General features: G+C 57.6%; 1 pseudogene; it reads right to left on the bottom strand.

The window, feature by feature from the left end:
* Window positions 1–19,439: 19,439 nt before the first annotated feature.
* LOC142595934 (olfactory receptor 14J1-like) lies at window positions 19,440–20,064 on the bottom strand (annotated as a pseudogene).
* Between the last annotated feature and the right edge of the window lie 2,568 nt (window positions 20,065–22,632).

Here is a 22,632-nt window from a genome sequence, read left to right as displayed (position 1 = left end):
GCCACGTGCTCTGCTCTGATTGGCTGCCAGCACCGGCCACCCCTTCCGCTGTGCCCAGCGAGACATCAGGCGCAGAAGGCCCTGCCCCTGCCTGCACAGGGGCCGCCACTTTGGTTTGGCCGCCAGGTTGGGACAGGGTGCCGCCATGCCATGGCCGTCAGCTGCCATTGGGTGACACCTCATGCTGCTCTCTGATTGCCTGACGGCCATTTCCTGACACCGTCACACCCACCTGCTCTCAGGCAGCCCCTGGGATTGGCTGGCAGGACTGGCCACGCGTCCCGGTGTCCCCAGGGCCACGGCACAAAGGAAGCCCCTGGCATTGCCCACAGGGAGGCTGCCACTTCCCACAGCCTCCTTGCCCACCTCTTTTCATCCAGCACTGGGATTGGCGGGCAGCCATTTCTTCACCCCTTCATACCCATGTCTTCTCAGGCAGCCCTGGGATTGGCTGCCCACTGGCTTTGGGCCAGGAAGGGCTCACATGTACATATATGGACATTTATCTAAAATATATCTATTTATAGATAAGTTTGGAAATAGGTCTAAACAGATATTTATTTATAGATAGTTGCACTATATATATGTATACTGAACCGGCCTAGAAATCAACACAGTCGCCATCAGCACCCAGCTAAGTCACCCAATATCCTGCCCCCTACTAACATCATCCATTGCAGTAAAACTAGGCCTAGTTCCATTCCACTTCTGATTCCCACAAGTCCTTCAAGGATCATCCCTAACTACTGCCCTACTACTATCAGCAATAATGAAATCCCCCCCAGTCACCATTCTCTTCCTAACATCCCACTCACTCAGCCCGACACTCCTAACCAGCATAGCTATTGCCTCTGCCGCCCTAGGGGGTTGGATAGGACTAAACCAAGCCCAAATTCCAAAAATCCTAGCCTTCTCATCCATCTCACACTTGGGCTGAATCGCCATCATCATCATCATCTACAACCCCAGCCTTACACTACTTACCTTCTACCTGTACTCGCTAATAACCACCGCCGTATTTCTCACCTTCAACACAACCAAAACCTTAAAACTAGCAACAATCATAACCACATGGACAAAGACCCCGATGCTAAACGCAGCCCTACTACTAACCCTACTCTCCCTAGCAGGCCTTCCACCACTAACAGGCTTCTTGCCCAAATGACTCATCACCCAGGAACGAACTAAACAAGAAATAACAACAGCAGCCACTACCATCACTAGACTGTCACTACTAGGACTATTCTTTTACCTCCGCCTCGCGTATTACTCAACAATCACACTCCCACCAAACTCCACAAACCACATAAAACAGTGGCACGTCAGCAAATCAACAAGCACCCCAATCGCCATCCTCACCTCCCTATCGGCCCTACTACTACCTATCTCCCCCATAATTTTGACCATCATTTAGAAACTTAGCATAGCCAAAACCAAAGGCCTTCAAAGCCTTAAACAAGAGTTAAACCCTCTTAGTTTCTGCTAAGACCCGCAGGACGCTAACCTGCATCTCCTGAGTGCAACGCAGACACTTTAATTAAGCTAGGGCCTTGGTCTAGACAGGTGGGCCTTGGTCCCACAAAATTCTAGTTAACAGCTAGATGCCCAAACCAACAGGCCTCCATCTATCAGGCTCTGGCACGCTCTTAGCACACATCGATGAGCTTGCAACTCAACATGAATTTCACCACAGAGCCGATAAGAAGAGGAATCAAACCTCTGTAAAAAGGACTACAGCCTAACGCCTTGACACTCGGCCATCTTACCTGTGACCTTCATTAACCGATGATTATTCTCAACTCACCACAAAGATATCGGCACCCTATACCTGATTTTTGGTGCATGAGCCGGAATAGTTGGAACCGCCCTTAGCTTACTTATCTGCGCAGAACTAGGACAACCAGGGACCCTCCTAGGAGATGAACAGATCGACAATGTAATCGTCACCGCCCATGCTTTCGTAATAATCTTCTCCATATTAATGCCAATTATATTCGGGGGCTTTGGAAACTGAATAGTCCCACTTATAATCGGCGCCCCAGATATGGCATTCCCACGCATAAACAACATAAGCTTCTGACTCCTGCCCCCATCCTTCCTACTCCTACTAGCCTCCTCCACAGCAGAGGCAGGGGCAGGCACAGGGTGAACTGTATACCCCGCCACTAGCTGGTAACCTAGCCCATGCTGGAGCTTCAGTAGACCTAGCCATTTTCTCTCTCCACTTAGCAGGTGTGTCCTCCATCCTAGGCGCAATCAACTTCATCACAACTGCCATCAACATAAAACCACCAGCCCTCTCACAATACCAAACTCCACTATTCGTATGGTCCGTACTCATTACTGCCGTTCTACTACTACTATCACTTCCAGTCCTAGCTGCCGGCGTTACCATACTGCTAACAGACCGAAACCTAAACACCACATTCCTTGACCCAGCAGGAGGAGGAATCCAGTCCTATTCCAGCACCTATTCTGATTCTTGTGGATGTATATATATATGTATTCATGTATAGATTCATATACACATGTAAACATTTATGAAGGTAGAGAAAGTAAATATATGTAGCCATAAACCATTGGTATGAAATGGATAAAACCTTTTTTGTAATAAGAGCTAGTGGAGTGAGCAATTAACGTTTAAATGTGAATAGAAACAAAAGGAGAAGGCCAGGTCGGGGTCCCCCACTTTACCAGGCTGCAGAACAAGCCCTGGCAGGGCGGGGCTGGGGGGCACTTTGGGAGGGCAGAGGGGTGCCCGAAAAGTGGTGGGGCGTGGGCAAGCTGGAACATGCCCAAGGGCTATGGCCCGCGTCTAGGAGGCCTCCAAGGGGCCCCCACAGCAAATCCTGTCACCTGCAAAGAAGAGCCCAGTGCTGTGAGCCGGACTGGGAATCCCCCCCAGCCCAGCCCAGCCCAGCCCAGCCCAGCCCTGCAGGGCGGCCATGCAGGCTTCCTGGGGCAGGCTCTGGGCTTTGACCAGTGCTGCAAGACACAGGCCATGCTCTCCGTGAAAATGGAAAACCAGGACAAAATGCCAGCTTCAGAAGACCACGTGCATGGGTACAAAGAGGAAAAGACCCCAAGGGAATCCCACAGAAGAACCACATGAATGAGAAAAAGCAGCCAATGGGCCCGTGAACTGCACACTGCACTTTGAGGGGTCACACTAAGAAGATTGATGGTGGAGGTGAGCTCCCTTTCCCCATGGTTGGGGGCATCTCACAGCTCCCTGTAAGACCATTGTGGGGTGCAGGCTGGTGCTACATGTTTTGCCTCATCCTTAGCTTGATGACCTGATTGAATGTTGCAAAAAACTCCAGATGACTGAGTGAGGGGAGACGTCAGGAGTGGGCTGGGACTTGTCCAGGTCCACCTGAGCCTCACCAGCCAAACCCAGTACCCTGTGTGTATGTCATGTGAAAGGACAGGGAAGCAGGGGGTGGTGGTTGATGGAAATGCATTGAATCCTGCAGGCCTTGAGCAGGATGCAAACGGTTTGTAGAAAGGGGTGGAGATTGTCCTGGGTCTGGCTGGCATGGAGTTCATTTTCTTGACAGCAGCACGTATGGTGCTGTGCTGTGCGCTGGTGGCTAAAACAGTGCTGATAACACGGTGACGTTGTGGCTATTGCTGATCAGTGCTGGCGTAATGTCAAGGCCTTCTCTGTGTCTCATTGCGTCCCCACAGCGAGGAGGCAGGGGGTGGGCAAGAGGCTGGGAGGGGACAAGGTCAGGGCAGCCCACCCGAACTGACCAAAGAGATAGTCCATGCCATCTGGCATCTTGTTAAGAAATACAGCTGGGAGGGGAGTTTCTCCAAAGGAGCCATTGCTCGGAGACTGGCTGGGCATCGGTCTGCTGGGGTGAGTGAGTGCTTCTCCATCCCTTCTTTCCTTTTCTCTTGTTCCCTCCACTTCTTCAACTGTGTTTATCATCACCCATGAGTTTTGCTCTCGCTGTTGCCCTTCCAGTTGTCTCCCCCATCCTGCTGGGAGGGAGGCAGTGAGTGCCTGGGTGGGGTTTAGCTGCCGTCTGGGGTCACTGCACCACATGAGCACATAGCACCTAGGCTGGTGTGTGCTTGTGAGGTCACTGCTGCCTGAGTAGCTGATAGGCCAAGAGGAGGCTCATGGCTTGTGTAGGAGCTTGAGAGGTCACTCTTGGCAGAGTAGCTGATAGGCCCGGACCAGGTGCAAGGCTTGTAGAGGAGCTTGTGAGGTCACTGGAGACTGAATACCTCAACAAGGAGTACATGGCAAACAGGGGGAGATGTGCTTGTGAGGTCACTCTTGGCAGAGTAGCTGATAGGCCCAGAGCAGGCCCCTGGACTCTGTAGCTTCTTGTGAGGGCATTGCTTCCTGAAGAGCTGACAGGGCAAGAGCAGGAACATGGTTTGTGGGGGTGGTTGTGAGGTCACCGGTTCCCAAGTAGCTGATAGGCCAGGTGAAGGCGCAAAGCTTGTGTAGGGGTTTGTGAGATCATTGCTGTCTGAATACTTCACAAGCCAGGAGAAGGCCCATGGGTTGTGCAGGTTCTTATGAGGTCACTCAGGCCTGAGGAGCTAATAGGCCAGGAGCAGGCTTATGGATTGTGTAGGTGCTTGTGAGGCTGCTGGTGCCTGAGTGGATGATGGGCCAGGAGCTGGCACATGGCTTGTGAATGTCCTTGTGATGTCAGTAGTGCCGGCATAGCTGGTAAGCCAGGAACAGGTCCATGGCAGGTGGAGATGCTGTGACATCACCTGTAGCTGCGTGGCGGATAGGCCAGCAGTATGCACATGGCTTGTGTACGAGCCTGTGATTTCCCTGCTGCTGGAATAGCTTTTAGGCCGAGAGCAGGCATGTGGCTTGTGTGGGTGCTTCTGATGTCATGCAGATCATATGGAGCCCCTACCCAAATGTGGCTTTTTGGAAGAAGCATCATCATCAGGAGCCCATGCACCACAGGCAGAGGTGTGACAGTGTAAGCCATGAGCACAGAGCAGTGGCAGCAGGAGGGGGTGAGGTCACGTCACCGATGGCACCCGTGGCCGTGGGGCTGGGTGCAGAGCGGCCGTGTGCATGAGAGGGGCACGACGGGGGACGGGAGCTGCCTGGCCCCGTGGCTGCCAGGCCGAAGGAGCAGCCCCTGCAGCCCTGGCTGGAGCAGTGGGGCTGGGGGTGGCTCGGGGGCACGGCAGGGATGTGCCTGGGCACGGTGCCAGGAGGAAACCACAGACTTCCTGCACGGGCGCTGCCAGGGGAGCGCGGCGAGCGCTGCGAGGCCACGTGGGCTGTGGTTTGTGCACCTGCAGGCTCCAGGTCCCGATCCACCCGCGGGGAATAACGGCACCGCTCAGTGACACGCTGAGAGCCAGGGACATGTCTGAGCCTCGGGGCTGCGTGTCTGCTGCCAGGGCAGGGCCATGTCCCAGCTCCGGCTCCTGCGAGGGACCCACCGTGGGTCTCTCCAGGGAGGGAGGCGTGAGCCAGCACTGCTGGCATGGAGCTCTTCCCCTGGCCAAGGCTTTTTCCCAGCTGCTGCTGCCAGCACAGCAGGGGCTGTGGCAGGGGAAGGGGCTGTTCCCTTCCCATCCTGACACAGGTCGCGCGGCAGTCCCAGCTCTGTGCTTCCCATGTCTCGGGGGCGTCGGGACACTCACGCCTTGGGCTCTTGGATGAGCCCAGTGCAGGAGATGCTCAGTGCTCCCTGTCCCCACAGCAGGCTGCAAGGAGTGACAGACTCCTTTCCCCTCCACGCTCAGCTCGTCCTGTGACGATCCCCCACCGCAGCGGCCCTGACGCCCGCAGTGGGACAGAGATGTCCCTCATATATGGTCATGAACGGAGCTGGAGAAGTTCATTGGAGGACTGGTCTGTGTCGGAGGGGAGATAGCTGCCGCTCATGTCTAAAAAGGTGCTGCTGCTTCGCTTGGCTCCTCCTGCAGCTGGGTCGGCATCTGCAGAGATATATCAGCCTGCCATCGTCGTTGTCCCCGTGAGTTGCCCGGAGCCGTGGCAGGGAGCGGGGCACAGCAGGGCTGTGCCAGTGGGGCAGGAGGCTCAGGATGGGGATGGAGGGACTCCTGTCCCCTCGGGTGCTGTGCCTGCTCCTCTGGGTGCAGCTGTGCAGGGGTAAGTGCTGGCTCTCTTGTCTCACCGCCCAGGGCCAGTGGGTAGCGGCGGGGTATCAGGATCCCTTTGGGGCTGGGGTTGCTTTCCCAGCAACAGTGGGACAAGGGTCAGAAGGTGCTCACGTCCATGGACTTTCTGCCTCTCTGTGTTTAAGACAGCCCGTGCCTGGCTGCATTTAGAGACCTCCCCCATCCTGGGGTACCCTTTTGGGCTCCTTGTTCCCTGGGCTGTGCCCCTGGGGCCAACAGTGGCCCAGGGGGTGATGGCAGCACTCAGGGATCCCCAGGGCACAGCCAATCTGCAGGGTGCCCCGCAAGGTTTGTGTGCTGCTCAGTGCCCCTGGGTGCAGGGGAGCCCCGACCCCAGGAAGGCAGTTTGTGTCCCCCAGAGAGAAGGGGAGCGGGCTGTCTGCACTCGCAGGCTGCAGAGAATTTTCCTTCCTGGGGGCCCCGGCCGAGCACAGGGGCTGGGCTGATGCCAGGGGCGAGGAGGGGACGTGGGTTAGGGGAATCCTTGGGATTGTGTCGGTGCTCCCTGAGGACACAGAAAGCCCTGGGGGTGGTGTGGGTTTGGGTGGTGCCAGGGAAGGTGGTGGCCGGGGAAGCTGCAGGCGTGGGGGCATGGGGCTGTGCAGGGTGTGCTCGGCTGGTGAGGAGACGGTGCCCTGTGCAGAGCCTGGGGGCACGGTGTGTGGGTGGGCACGGGCAGGGGCCGTTGGCATGGGAAGAGGTGCCAAGGGCTGTGGGGTGGTGAATAGTCCATCAGGGCTGGACTTGGGCACCCCAGCCACGCACAGACCGTGGGGACAGGAGGGACCCCAAAACTGCTGCAGGGACAGCCTGGAGGGGAAGGGGCTCCCACCCCGGTGCCTGTGACTCGGCCTGGGCAGGGGTGACCCTTAGACCTGCAGTCTGGAGCTCGGCACTCTCCTGACCGGTCCCATGTTGCTGTTTGAAGGGGCTGCAGAGCTGAGGCTGGAGGATGGTGGTGGGCCCTGTGCTGGGCGAGTGGAGGTGAAACACCAGGGCCAGTGGGGAACCGTGTGTGATGACGACTGGGGCATGAAGGATGCTGCAGTGGTTTGTAAGCAGCTGGGATGTGGGTTTGCTCTCAAACCTTATGACTCCTTTGGGCCAGGATCTGGCCCCATTTGGATGGATGACGTTGATTGTCATGGCAATGAGTCTGCCCTGTCTGACTGTACACACCCTGGATGGGGACAACACAGCTGTAAGCACTATATGGATGCTGGAGTGACGTGTTCAGGTAAGGGGCCAGCCTGTTCCCCACCTTTGGGACCAGGACAGGGGAAGGGACCTGGCTGTGCCCTCAGGGAGCAACAAGCGGGCACCGGAGCAGGGCTGGGTGTGGCCGGTCACACTGCCAAGCTGGGACTGTCATTGCTGCTGTCCCTGGTCCCTGAGGAAAGAGCAATGGGAGCCCACCCTGTGTGTCCAGCCACTGCCAGGCCCCAAGGTGGCTCAGCCCACCTTCAATGGGGGCTTTCAGCAGGGCCTGGGGGCACGGTGTATGGGTGGGCATGGGTAGGGACCATTGGCGTGGGAAGAGGTGCCAAGGGCTGTGGGGTGGTGAATCGCCCAGCAGGGCTGGAGTTGGGCACCCCAGCCCTGCACAGACCGTGGGGACAGGAGGGACCCCAAAACTGCCGCAGGGACAGCCTGGAGGGGAAGGGGCTCCCACCCTGGTGCCTGTGACTCGGCCTGGGCAGGGGTGACCCTTAGACCTGCAGTCTGGAGCTCGGCACTCTCCTGACCGGTCCCATGTTGCTGTTTGAAGGGGCTGCAGAGCTGAGGCTGGAGGATGGCGGTGGGCCCTGTGCTGGGCGAGTGGAGGTGAAACACCAGGGCCAGTGGGGAACCGTGTGTGGTGACTACTGGGACATGGATGATGCTGCAGTGGTTTGTAAGCAGCTGGGATGTGGGTCTGCTGTCACAGCTCCTAAATATGGACACTTTGGGCCAGGATCTGGCCCCATTTGGATGGATGACGTTGATTGTCGTGGCAATGAGTCTGCCCTGTCTGACTGTAAACACCCTGGATGGGCACAACACAACTGTAAGCACTATATGGATGCTGGAGTGACGTGTTCAGGTAAGGGGCCAGCCTGTTCCCCACCTTTGGGACTGGGACAGGGGAAGGGACCTGGCTGTGCCCTCAGGGAACAACAAGCGGGCACCGGAGCAGGGCTGGGTGTGGCTGGTGACACTGCCAAGCTGGGACTGTCATTGCTGCTGTCCCTGGTCCCTGAGGAAAGAGCAATGGGAGCCCACCCTGTGTGTCCAGCCACTGCCAGGCCCCAAGGTGGCTCAGCCCACCCTCAGTGGGGGCCTGGGGCTGGGAGATTAATCCCTCTCCCTGCCCCGGGATGGCTGCTGGTTCCCATCTTTCTCCTCCCATTCAGCCAGGACCTGTCTGGCATTGCCGAGGGCCAGGTCCCCCCATGCCAGAGGCACCGGGAGCTGCTCACGTGGCCACCCACAGCCCCGGGGAAAGGCATGAGATGGCAAGGGACTTTTGGGTTGTGCCTGCTGGCAGAGAGGAGTCCCTCAGCCTGAGCAAAGGGATGTTCAGAGGGGAGGAGCGCTGGCCTCGGGCAGAGGAGCAGGGTGGCCCATGGCACCTCATTCCTCTCACACGGTCCCCCCATGAGTTCCAGCCCATGGGGATACGGCCCCAGGCAGGCAGGGCCAAGCTGCTGCCCAGCCTTTCCTGCCTGCCCCAGCCCGCGGCTGCCCTGTGCCACAGGGGCTTTGCCAGCACTTGCACTGTCCTCAGTGCCTGTGCTTGCACCGGGAGCTCGTGTCAGCCCAGGGCTGCTCCTCTGCCCGCTCTCCTGCCCTCTGCCTGGCCCTTGGTGGGGATGTGCGTGCCTGGCACTGCACTCTGGCCCTGGCTGAGGACCCCCTCCCTGGGCAGGTGCCAGAGTGGGGAGCTGGCACAGACACCGGCTGCGGATACAGCCGTGCCATACCTCTAGCCTGTCCCATGTCCCACCTAACAGCCTGAGACGGCCCGGAAAGAAAGGCTGTGTTTCTGGCAGCTCCAAGGGGCTCCTCATCCTGGCCCTGAGCTCAGTGCACAGATGAGGCTGCAGCAGCCAGCAGGGCCTGGGCCAGTCCCCCTGGGCCCCAAGTGCTCTGGGTACTGCAGTGCCTGTGGCTGGTGCCAGGAAGCCCAGGGTCTCCAGGACAGCAGCAGTGTGCCTGAGCAGTGCCTACGGCTGGGGCTTTGGGACAGCAGCAAACCCACAAGTGCTGTGATGATGCCTGAGGAGCGGCAGGGGGGCCCTGGTGTGTTTGTGCCATCGGCACCCACTGGCAGCGGTGGGGTGGTTGCGGTCTCTCTGCCTGTGGCCACCTTGCAGAGCAGCTGGGATGTAGGCACGTAACTGCCAGAGGGCTCTGGGAGAGCTTGAGGGGTCTTTGGTTGCTCCAGGATTTGTCCAGCTGGTTGGAGGGGACAGCCCCTGCTCAGGACGTGTGGAGGTCCATGACGGGAACCAGTGGAAGACTGTCTGTGACTCCGACTTTGGTCCCAAAGCTGCCGAGGTGGTCTGCAGGGAGCTCCAGTGTGGCGTACCCCTGTCCGTGCCTGGGGCAGCTCGCTTTGGAGAAGGTGTGGGTCCCATGTGGGACAGAGAGCTGCAGTGTGCTGGGAATGAATTCTTTCTCATGTTCTGCACCAGGGGATCCCCCAGGGACCAGCCTTGCACCCATGCAAATGCTGTCAGTGTCACCTGCGCACGTAAGGTCACAGGGGGACTGTTACATATCATTTCCCCACTGGGTCCCCTCATGGCTGCAGAGCTGCTGAGAGCAAGGCTGTGCCTGTGGAGCATGGGAGCCTGGTGCCAAGTGGGCAGCAGCCTCTGTGGGGCTGGATGTCCTCCGGCTCCTGCCTGCAGGGCCCTGCAGCCCCCAGGGGCATCTCCTTGGCTGCCTGCGCCATCCTGCCCGATAGCCAGAGCAGGGCCCTGGGCTCTGTCCCAGCCCCCCTGACTAGCCTCGCAGGAGGGGCAGTGTGGGTGGGGGGTGGCAGGGATATACGCACGCGTGCACACACACACGCACAGCTCCCTGGTACCCTCACAGCCACCCTCTCAGCCCAGTTCCCTTTCTCCCCTCTGCAGCTGCACCCAGGACGGCAGCACCAACCCCGCGAGCAGGTAACCTGTCCTCCCTGCCAGCGCTGGCTCTTCTCGGGGCCAGCTGTGAGCCACAGCTGCAGGGAGGGGGCTCCTTGCTGGGGTGTGAAACTCCCAAGAGGAGGCACCGGGACAGCAGTGGGGAGGGGCGTTGGGGAGGGCTCTCATTTACCCAGCAGCCTGGGAGCTTCCTCATCCCTCACTCCTGGGGTCCCCTACCCCTGCTGTAGTGGGGGGCAGCACTGGGGTGTGCCAGCCCCCACCTCTCCCAGGCCTGCTGCTGCCCTTTCTCTCTTCCTGCCCATGCAGATCCCAGCCGGGACCGTCCCACCGGCAGCGGGAGACTGTCATTGCCCGTCATCATCTGCATCGTCCTGGGGGCCCTTCTCTGCCTGCTCCTGGCCCTCCTGGCCGGGCAAGTGCGAAGCGCCAGGGCTGGGCGCGCAGGTGGGTCCCGGGGAAAGATGCCTCCTGGCAAGGCCAGGGGTGCTGGCAGGTGTCAGTGAGCGGCACAGGCAGAGCTGGGGGGATAAGCGTGTGTGCTGCCTTCATTGCCATGTGCCGCCTCATCCACCGCCTGACCATGGGCCATGGGCCACCAGCAGCAAGGGGTAGAGAGAGTCCAGGCACGGCGGGAGTTAGGGACGGGGCGAGGAGAGAAATGGCCGAGTTGGGCTGGGGGAGATGGGAGCAGAGAGGACACAGACGAGGACACGACACTGGCAGCGCTCCGGGCAGCTCTGGAGGGGTCTGTGGGGCAGGGGAGATGCCAGGAGGAACGTGGGGCAGCAGGGTCCATCCCTGTGGTTTCAGGCCCCCAGGCTGTTCCTCTGTGCAACCGTGACCTCCCCGCGGCAGGGCAGGGGCCGTGCTATGGATCCCTGGGGCAGAGAGGGGGCAGCTCCAGGGGGAGAGGAGAGGCGGGAGCTGCTCCAAGCTCAGCACCGGGGAGCTGACCCAGGGGCCAGAGGGGCACAAGGGCTGTCTCTGAGGGGACGCTGTGAGGGTGTCGCTGCCCCAGATCACTTCCGTGGGGACATTGCCCTCACTGAGGAAGGGGTAGTGGTGAGCAGGCAGCGCAGCGGGGCTGTGCTGTGGCCAGAGCCTTTTGCTGGCCCCGGGGACCAAAGCAGGGGGAGCAGAGCAGGATCCTGTCCCCTCTCTGCCTGTCCCTGGGCCAGCCCTGCCGCTGTCCGCAGGCTCGGGGAGAGCGTGGGAGCCCTTCCCTGACGCCGTCTATGAGGAGATCGCTTACAACCTGGCATGGGAGGAGCAGGCGAGGTTCAGTGGCTCAGGTGGGTGTGGGTCCCTCATGGGGGCACATCTGCAGGGCTCTGTCCCCAAACCTCCACCTAGGGCTGACCCATGGCAGTCCCCTGGCCTACGGTCCCTGCAGCGCTGGGGTGTGTGGGGAGAGCAGCCGGGTCCTGGGCCCAGCAGAGGAGCTTCCTCCCCAGCAGTTCTTCCCATCGCAGCCAGGGACAGCCCCTCTCTGCCTGCCCCTGCATAAATCCCTGGGTGGCACCGCAGGGCTGAGGGAAGGGGCTGTCCCAGGGCAGCTCTGGGAGCCCCGTTGAGGCAGGCTTGGTCCCAGGGGAGCAGGGTGAGTCCTGAGCCCTCCTCCCCACACAGCCCTGCCTCTGTGGGTCTCCCGTCCCCAGCAGCACTCACCACAAGCCGGCTCAGCAGAGCACACTCCCATAACAGCCGCTGCGCCTCTCTCCAGGCTCTCACTCAGAGGGGTCCCTGGCCAAGCTGCAGCCCTACCCCACGGACAGCAAGGAGGAGGAGGGTCCGGGCTCAGCACCAGGTAACAGGGTGCGGGAAGGAGTGGATCTCTCCTCCCTGCAGCCATGTGAGGGACAGCGGTGTCACTGAGTGTCCCCATCAGAGCTGGGGAGTCTCCTGGGGTGCTGCCAACACCAGGGTCTGAGCCCCACGGCCCTGCGCATCCTCCCGCCCTCTGCTCTGCAGACGTATCTCCTCAGTGTCACCAGCTCCCCTCTCCTTTCAGACGTCCCTGTCCTGCCTGGAAGTGACCCAGCGCATGGCTATGATGATGCCAGGGAGGTTTCTGCCCCTGGGGAGGATCCTGCCCCTGGGCAGGGAGCCTGGGAAATGCCCAGGGCACCAGAGGAGGGAGCAGGGCCCAGGGATGCCCCTGGAGGTGAGAGGGAAAGATGGCGCTGCCGCTTTATGGGATGCCATCCCTGGTGCCGGGTGAATCGCTGCCGTATGGAGAGCCCAAGCTCCTGGGATGGGGGACCCTGCCCTGGGAGTTTTCCCTGGGGGGCCCGGGGCTGGCAGAGGGAGCTGGACATGTCAGGAGGGAGGAGGAGATGGGAGGCAGGTGATGCAGAGAGCAGGAGGGGCACCCCATGGGGCCAACGTGCAATGGCCTGCCTTGCTGCTTGCAGGGGCAAACCTGCGCTCGCAGAGAAGTGCTGGGGCCCCTGCAGCTGAGGGAGATGCCTGGTCCCTGTCCCCAGAGAGCACAGGCTATGACGATGCTGAAGAGGTGTCTCTGGCACATCCCCCTGAGCACAGAAAGGCTGCGACAGCAGAGCTCAGTGCACAGCCATCCCTGAGCCCCGCGCCAGGAGAGCCCATCCCTGCCGTGCAGCTGGGTGCAGCTGGGAGCGAGGAAGGGACTTTGCAGCTGGGAGAGCCGTGAGCACCAGGGAACCGTCTCCCTCTTCCCACGGGCAGCAGAAACAGCCGGCCATTGCCTCTCTTTTGATTCCCCTGGTTTCACGCTGTGCCTCCGCAGTTGTTCCTATTAAAAGCCTTTGGGGTATGGCCCAGAGCTGGTGCTTGCCTGCCCGGCTGTCGGGGTGTCTCCCTGAGGCTGACTGGGGGGAGCAGAGCACAAAGACGTGGTGGTGGGGAAGGGGCACATCTCGGGGGCAGCGGGCTCGGGGTCAGGCTGTGGGGCTGCCAGAGCCCATGGTCCCTGGGCAATATTCCTGCTGGCAGAGACGTTTCCACCCTGCCAGCAAAAGTTTCCTACAAAACTGTCTCTCTGCAAGGTGCTGTGATGTGCCCCAGCGGGAGCGCCCATCTCCTCACCTGGGGCTTCCCCAGCTGCTCTTTCCCCCAGGCCCTGCCTGGGCCATGCTGGTCCCACAGCACACAGGCCACGACAGAGCTGCCGTGTTGGGCTGAGCCCTGGGCTGTGGCTCCACACAAGTGAGCCCTAAGGTGGCTGCGGTGCCCTGGACCCCCCAGCCAGCCCCAGGGGCTATCACATCCCGCGGATCACCTCCCACACTGGTTAGGAGGCAGCTCTGCTCCCCCCAGCCACTTGCTGGGGAGCACGGGGCTGGCATTGCCCCTTGGCTGCCTCTGCCAGCACCCCAGTCTCCATGGGCTCTTCTTGCTGCCTTGGGCCCTGGCAGAGCCCAGCACTCCCCTCACAGCCCCACAGCTGCCTCCATCCTGGGCAGGGGCTGGAAGGCCCCATGGCAGCCCTGGCAGCCCCTCCTCCTGCTGCGCCTCAGCCCCAACCCCTGCCCTCCTGCTGCCTGGCCACGGGGCTCAGTGTGGGTTTGTGCTGGGGCAGTGCCTGTGTGCAGGTGCAGGAGGGGTGGGAGCAGGGGGCATGGGGGGACCTTTCCCTCAGCGCTGGGGGAGGCAGAGGAGGGAGAGGCCAGGGGGAGGGAGAAGGGATCCCCATGAGACGTGGACTGGAAGCCAGAGCCGTCATCCAGCCCCTGGCCTGGAGAAGGGCCTGGCTGGGAGGGTGCTAACGTGGGCACATTTCCATGGCAGAGGGTATTTTGTGTCCCTCCCTGTCGTGCTGTCACCCCAGCCAGCAACTAAGCACCACACAGCCGCTCGCTCACCCTCGTCCCCTGCCCCGGTGGGATGGGGGAGAGAAGTGGAAGACTAAAACTGAGTAAACTTGTGGGTTAAGAACACTGTAGTAATTGAAAGAAAATAAAGTAAAATAGTAGTAGTAGTAATAATAATAATATTAATAATAATATACAAAGGAAATGATACACGATGCAATTGCTCACTGCGCACTGACCAATGCCCAGCCAGTCCCTGAGCAGCGATCGCTGCCTCCTGCCCAACTCCCCCCAGTTTCTATACTGAGCATGACGTCATATGGTACGGAATAGCCCTCTGGCCAGTTGGGGTCAACTCTCCTGGCTGTGCCCCCTCCCTGCTTCTTGCTGGCAGGGCATGAGAAGTTGAAAAGCCCTTGACCAGTGTGGTCAAGCACTACTTAGCAACAACTAAACCATCAGTGTGTTATCAACATTATTCTCAGACTTAATCCAAAACACAGCACCATGCCAGCCCCTAGGAAGAAAATTCACTCTATTCAGCCAAAACCAGGACAGCATCCGCCCCTTATTCTACACCACCTACGTCATGCCCAGCTGTGCGGTGTTGAATTGCCAGATGTTTCCATCACTGCTGCACTTTGCTCAGTTTCCTCAAAGTTCATTCTTCATTAATCTGGGTGATTGTTACAGTAAGACCGCTGATATGGCATATAGCGACCAGAGAAGTGATGATATACAGTAGTATATAACACTTAACATCATACAATTCAATTCTTTGGCTATTTTCACCCCAAATCAAATTCCCTTGAGGTACACATCAGGTCCTTGAGCAAAAGCAATCCCATGGATGGGTTTGCCCTTGCCCGAGGAGGGAGTAACCCAGAGGGACTTCCCCAGCATATTTTTCATGTGTGCTACAGGGACTTTATCCCGCTCTACAGTACATAAGAGATTTGATTGGGCAGGGCCAGCTCAATTGGCAGATCCCCTGGTGTTGACTAACCAGGTGGCTTTTGCTAAATGTGTATGCCAATGTTTGAATGTCCCACCACCCATTGCTCTCAGGGGAGTCTTTAACAGTCCATTGTATCATTCTATTTTCCCGGAGGATGGTGCGTGATAGCGGATGTGATACACCCACTCAATGCCATGCTCTTTGGCCCAGGTGTCTATGCAGTTGTTTCAGAAATGAGTCCCATTGTCTGACTCAGTTCTTTCTAGGGTGCTATGTCACCATAGCACTTGCTTTTCAATACCCAAGATAGTGTTCCAGGTGGGGGCATGGGGCACGGGATATGTTTGCAGCCATCCGGTGGTTGCTTCCACCATGGTGAACTCACTCCAGTATGCCCATGCCTCTCTCGTAGTAAGGAGCCCACCACTGAACACAGCACTCCAGATGTGGCCTCACCAGGCCAGACGAGAGGGGAAGGTTCACCTCTCTTGACCTGCTGGCAGTCCTCTTCCAAACGCAGCCCAGGATGCTGTAGACCTGCTTTGCCACACAGCCACACTGGTGCCTCATGCTCAGCTGCTTGTCCGCAAAACCCCCAAGTCCTACTCTTCAAAGCTGCTTTCCAGCCAGTCGCCCCCCACAGCCTGAGCTGCTCCATGGGGTTACTCTTGCCCATGGTGAAGAACTTGGTGTTTCCTTTGCTGAACTTCATGCAGTTCCTCTCTGCACAGTTCTCCAGCCTGCCCAGGTCTTCTTGAATGGCAGTGAAACCATCCTGCGCATCAGGCACTCATCTCAGCTTTCTGTCACCCACAAAGTTGCTCACGATGCCCTTGGTCCCATCCTCCAGGATATTAAGGAAAGCTTGAATAGAATGGGCTCCACCACTGGTGACTGTCCTGCAGCTGGACTTTGTGCTGTTTTGACCATTCAGTCCATTTTCAATCTACCTCATTTTCCAATTATCTAGTCCAGACTTGCTCAGCTTGTCTACTGCCTCTCCTACAGGAGAACAGGGTAAAGCTCTCCAGATCCACCTTTGTGCCCTTCTTCAAGACACAAGGGACACTTGCCTTTTGCTTTCTTCCCAGCCCTCAGGAACCTCTCCCTATCACCATGACCTTTCAAAGGTGATTTCAAGCAGCCTTACAACGACATCAGCCAGCTCCCTCAACGCTCATGAGTGCATCCCCTCAGGTCCCATGGACTTATGTATGTCCATTTCTTCTAATGTGCTGCCTAACCTGTGACTCCTACACCAAGGGTAAGTCTTCCTTGCTCCAGACTTTCTCTCTTGGGGCCTGAGATTCCTGAAGGCTGGTCTCACCAGTAAAGACAGAGATTGAAGAAGGCATTGAGTACCCTGGCCCGTCCTCTGTTCTCTGTCACCAGGGTCCCTGACACATCTAGCAGCAGGCGCACATTTTCCCTAGCCTTCCTCTTGCTGCTGGAATCCTTGTCAAATCCTTTCTTCGCATCCAGACTGAATTTCCAGATTGAACTTGAGGTGGGCCTTGGCATTCCTAACCCCTTCTCTGAATGTTCAGGAGGTTATTGGTGCCCTCCAGAAACCTCCTGCATGTTTCCTGCTGTACTGTGCTGCCCCTCAGGCAGATGTCTGAGTGCCTAAAGTCCAAAATGAGGACCAGGGCCTGAGAATGTGAAGCTTCTTCCAGTTGGCTGAAGAAGTCTCATCTGTTCCTTCTTCCTAATATGGTTGGTCTGTAGCAGACATCGACTGCACGTCACCCGTGCAGGTCTGTCCACTAATCCCGACCCATCAGCTCTCAGCTGGCTCATCACCTGTCACTAGGCAGAGCTCCATGCAGTCCTGCTGCTTGTTCACACACTGGGCAACTTCTCCTCCTCACTGACCTGCCCCATCCTTCCTAGAGGCTGCTTCCATCCATGGCCACACCCCAGTGGTGTGAGCTACGTGACCGTGTCTCTGTTATCCCCATGAGATTGCAGCTCAGGACCTCCCCACAGACCCCTGACTCCTTCGGTTTGCTCCCCAGACGGTGTGCACTACTGTACAGGCACATCAGAAGGGTACCCAGCCAGGCTGATTTCCCTGCTCAGATTCAGGGCTGCTTGACAGGTGCCCCTAAAATGGTCCTCATCCCATCCTTTGCTTTAGCTCCTATTTTTCCTTTCCCTCTTTTCCCCCTCACAAGTTCTTCCCTTTGGTCTTCCTCATATCCTCCCACACAAACAGCCCACCTCTTTTCCCTCTGACCACAGGCCCTGGCTTTGCTTGCCTAGTGCCCTCTTGGGTGTTTCTGGGATGGCTGCCATGGGAATGCCTACCTTGCTCAGCAAGTCCATTGAACTAGGACCTCCTTTTATTGTCTCTCATGTCCTCCAGTTCCTTGTGCTGTCATCTTGTTAGAGGCATCACTGGGCAGGGTGAGCCACCTACACACACGTATTAACAGCTGGCACAATGAAGCTTCAGTCCATGGGGACCTTGAGAAACTCTGAGATTTGGCCAACAAAACCTCACTAAGTTTTTCAAGGAGAAGTGCCCAGTCCTGTATCAGGGCCAGAATAACCCCATGCATCAGGGCAGGCTGGGACCTGACTGTTGCTACCAGAGATGCCCTGGGAGCCAGTGGAGCATGCTCACCACGAATAAGACCAGCTGCATACAGGGCTGTATTAGGAGGAGCGTGGCCACCCAGACAAGGGCAGTTACCTCCCTCCCTTGATTCAGCACAGTTGGGACCAAGTCTGGAATAGTGTGTCCTGGTGTGGGGCTCCTTTCTCTGGAAGAGTGGAGAGGAACTGGAGAGGGTCCAGAGGAGGTCTGCCAAGATGGGGTTCAGGGCCTGAAGCACATGACCCGTGTGCAGAGACGGAGGGCCCTTGGCTCCTTTAGCCTCATGGCGTGGGGGCTAAGGGCACTGTAGCAACAGCCTGTGACTGCTTCAAGAGTGGTTTCAGAGGTGATGGAGAGTTGCCCTGTAGTGGAATAAAGCAGGACAAAACTACAAAGTTCAGCTTGGGATGTCTGTCCTGGACACAAGGAGAAATGAATGTCACTCAAAGGGTGGTGCTGTGGTGCAAGAGGTCACCCAGTGGGCGTCTGTGACCATCGCACGGCGTTGTGTTTCAGGGAGAGACATCAGTACAGGGAGGGACATGACAGGATGAGGGCAAGGTGGGAAATGAGATGGGTGTCTGCAGCCTGCAGGGAAACCAATGAGGCATGGGGCAGCGTGGGACAGCCTGAGGTGGAGATGGCCGAGGACACTGGCCAGGCAGAAAAGCTTAGCAGGACGGAGATCTCGGTCCCCTTGGCTATGGCACTTGTCTCTGTCACCGAGGCCTATGAGGACACACCTTGTCCTCATGACACTGGAGCCTTGCTGCCTCCTTGCACACCCCGGAGATGCCAGGAGGTGCTGTACCACCGTCCTTCAGCTGACATTGCACACCCCACATCCCACCACCCCAGGAAGAGCCCGGAGCCACGCTTGAGGGACAGGATCTCTCTTGCGAGGGGCTGGGGGTCAGGGCTTGGTGTTTGCCTTGATGAAACACATCAAGGCTTTTCTCAGCATCACTCACCTGCACTTTGCCTTTGCCTTCCTGCCATCACTGTCTCCAATTTTCTGCTCTAACGAGTCCATGGGAAAGCTGTGTTGGTAATGGCCCTCAGTGAGACCTGTTAATACTTCAAGAAACTTCAGCGGTTGCTTCTGGCTTTACCTTCTTGAGGAGTTTTTGCAGTCTCCTGTCAGAATCAAAGGTGCAGGGACTCGGCACCAAATCCACTTTAGGCTCATTACAATGCAGAGAGCCCTCATGTGCTTTGTCTCTTCCTGTAGTTTTCTTCAAGATTCCACAACCTGTTAAGCTGATCGGTAGTTAAAGAGAGAGTTTTCAAGGAGTATTTAATGGAGGAGGATTTTTGCTCATTAAAGGTATCTTTTATTAATTTCTGGTTTACAGAGAAGAGGTGATAGCAGCATTCTCTAGTTCATAGTGATTCAGATGGTCACACTGTATGGACAGCCTTTCTCCTCCCCTGCCCAACCCCACCATTTCTCTCATCAGCCACCTGGGACTTGCCTCACTTTTGCTGACATCAGACTTCTCCACTGAAGCCTGCAGCTGGCTATTACAGCTCCTTTGCACCAACTCCCACCTGCTTGCCTCAGAGAACTGGCTGCTCACAGGCACAGAAAGGTTTCTCTTCATTACCAAGCAACAAAAGTAAAAGATGATTCCATTCAGGAAACCATAAACCACACACCTCAGCTGGCTGCTGTGTGGAAGCAGGACCTGCTGAGCTCTGCCTTCCACAAGGACCATCCATACAAGAACTCTTTGAGACCCAGAGATAGGAAAGGACAGGTACAAAAGCAATGAAGGAGTTGGCTAAAGAGACCTTGAGGCAGACTACTGGAAGATGGGAGAGTTTTTAACTCCCTGAAGCTCCAAGCGGCAGCTCCACACTTTCTTCAGCTTCTTCAGTGCATCTTTGAGCTCCTGGTTCCTCATGCTGCAGGTGAGGGGGTTCACTGCAGGAGGCACCACCGAGTACAGAAGAGGCACCCCCAGGTCAAGGGATGGGAAGGAGATGGAGGGGGGCTTCAAGTAGGCAAACGTGGCGGTGCTGACAAGCAGGGAGAGCACAGCCAGGTGAGGGAGGCACGTGGAAAAGGCTTTGTAGTGTCCCTGCTCAGAGGGGATCCTCAGCACAGCCCTGAAGATCTGAACATAGGACACCGGAATTAAAATAAACACAAAAAGAATAAACAGGCACTAACTACAGTTAGGCCGACTTCCCTGAGGTAGGCGTCTGAGCAGGAGAGCTTGAGGGTCTGAGGGATTTCACAGCAGAGCTGATCCAGGGCATTGCCTTGGCAGAGTGGTGCTGAAAAGCTGTGCAAGCTGTGTGCATCAGAGCACAGAGACAGCCACTGCCCCAGGCAGCTGCTGCCATGTGGACACAAGCTCTGCTGCCCAGGAGGCTCCTGTAGTGCAGGGGTTTGCCGATGGTCACGTAGTGGTCATAGGCCATGAGAGGGAGGAGAGAATACTCTGCTGAGATCAAGAAGAGGAAAAAAAAAAAGATCTGTGCAGGATGTCCCAAGTGGGAGATGACCCTGTTGTTCCAGAGGGAACTGGCCATGGATTTTGGGAGAGTGGTGGAGATGAAGCCCAGGTCGAGGAGGGAGAGGATGAGGAGGAAGAAGTACAAGGGGATGTGGAGGCGGTGGTGGCAGGCCATGGCAGTGATGGTGAGGCTGTTGCCCAGGTGGGCAGCCAGGCAGATGCCCAGGAAGAGCCAGAAGTGCAAGAGCTGCAGCTCCGCGTGTCTGCCAGCGCCGGGAGGAGGAAGTCAGTGATGGAGCTGCCGTTGGACATCTGCTGCTCCGGGCATGGGGCACTGTTCAAGGAGGAAAACACAGTAAGTTAGGGGAGACTTCTCTGAGCACAATCAAAGCCATTTCCCATAGATACTCCCCCTGCCAAGCACACCCCATTTTCTTCCTCCAGGAGACTCTCCTCAGCTCTGTGGCTGGAGCCCTGGTTGACGCTGGCTAAGTGTGCCGTGAGGACAGGGCCCCTGCCCACAGCATGCCGAGGAGTCAGCCCTGCTCTGCAGCAGTGGGTTCATGGGCACCGTGGGGGCAGGGGCAGTCCTGCTGTTTGACTTGCTCAGGTGAAAATGGTCCTGACGCAGAAGGGCTTGTCAGCATCTGCACTCACAGTGCTAAGGCATGGGGATGGCAACAGCAGTTTGAGGGGTTTGGGGCTCTTGACAGCTCCCCTCATCTCACCTGGGGAGTGCTCTTGGATGTCAGAAACCCTCAGCATTGCTGCTGCTCTCAGGGAGAACAGAGTGAGTCCTGCAAAGCAAGAGGATTGCCTGTGGCTTAGAGCAGAGTGAGGGGAGTTGATCTGTCCCTCTGTCTTGTTCCCATCTACTCTGGAATGACACCATTCTCAGATGGAGGGTGATCACACTCCCGTGTTACCCTGAAAAGTCACCAGACAAGGCTGGGGGCAGACGGATCAACCACAGATCACTCAATATCTCTCCCTTTCTCAAGGTCTCCTCACCCCGCTTCTAGGCACGGACATGCATGGCTCATGTCACCAACCCCACAGCATTTCCTTGGTCATAGCATCTCTGCGCTTCTCTGTGGGACTTTCAGAAAACACAAAGGTGCTATGGGACAGCTTGGAAGGACACCTCAAGGAGACAGCCAAGTGTCCTAGCAATGGCATCTGATTAACAAAAAGCCAGCTCATTCCCCAGCTCCACAGGCTGCCTTCCCCACAGCCCCACAGGTGAAAGCTGGGGCACTTCATTTCCATGGACACACCTGCACGGGAGCACCCACATGATCAGTGTGTGACTCTGCAGCTGAAACTCCCATCCCCAGAGAGCCTGACAGCAAGAGCAAGATAGCAGGAACAATAGCACAGGTAGGTGGAGAAAAAGGAAAAGTACCCTGGGGTGCTGGCTGAGAGAGGCAAGCAGAGAGGCAGCTGCGCACCCAGGAAAGCGTCACCTTTACCCAGCTGGGCCACCTCCCCGACATTGCTGGACAGCTGCTCTCAGCCCCTGTGCTCTGCAGAGGGAAATGGACGCGTGGCTGGAGAGCTGCCCCACGGCTCTGCTGGAGCTCTGCCTGCTGAGGAGGTGGTTCATGCCTTGGAGCCCACGGCCCTGAGGGCAGAGGCTTTGCTGGCTGGGACAGGAGGCAAGGGGGCTTGCTCAGAGGAAGGCATCTCTACTGGGAGGGGAGATACACAGCTTTCTGATTCCTCCCTCCCACAAGATTTCTGGGTTTAGTTTCCTCCCATTCCTTGTTGTTGTAGAGAGCGATGAGGTCTCCCCTCAGCCTCCTCTTCTCCAGGCTAAACAATCCCAGTTCCCTCAGCCGCTCCCCATCAGCCCTGTGCTCCAGACCCTTCACCAGCTCCGTTGCCCTTCTCTGGACACGCTCCAGCACCTCAATGGCTTTCTTGTAGTGAGGGGCCCAAAACTGGACAAAGGATTCCAGGTGCGGCCTCACCAGTGCCGAGTACAGGGGGACAATCACCTCCCTGCTCCTGCTGGCCACACTATTCCTGATACAAGCCAGGATGCTGTTGGCCTTCTTGGCCACCTGGGTACACTGCTGGCTCATGTTCAGCCGGCTGTCGACCAACACCCCCAGGTCCTTTTCGGCCAGGCAGCTTTCCAGCCACTCTTCCCCAAGCCTGCAGCGTTGCATGGGGTTGTTGTGAGCAAAGTGCAGGACCCGGCACTTGGCCTTGTTAAACCTCATACAGTTGGCCTCAGCCCATTGGTCCAGCCTGTCCAGGTCCCTCTGCAGGGCCATCCTACCCTCCAGCAGATCGACACTCCCACCCAGTTTGGTGTCATCTGCAAACTTGCTGAGGGTGCACTCAATCCCCTCATCCAGATCATCGATAAAGATATTAAACAAGGCTGGCCCCAAAATTGAGCCCCGGGGAACACCGCTCGTGAGTGGCCACCAACTGGACTTAACTCCATTCACCACTACTCTCTGGGCTCGGCCACCCAACCAGTTTTTTACCCAGCGAAGACTACACCCATCCAAGCCATGAG

The sequence above is a fragment of the Pelecanus crispus genome, chromosome 25 (assembly GCF_030463565.1).
Source record: "Pelecanus crispus isolate bPelCri1 chromosome 25, bPelCri1.pri, whole genome shotgun sequence".
Taxonomy (NCBI): domain Eukaryota; kingdom Metazoa; phylum Chordata; class Aves; order Pelecaniformes; family Pelecanidae; genus Pelecanus; species Pelecanus crispus.
The sequence above is the reverse complement of the archived record's forward strand: the minus strand, read 5'-3'. Positions and strand labels throughout refer to the sequence as shown.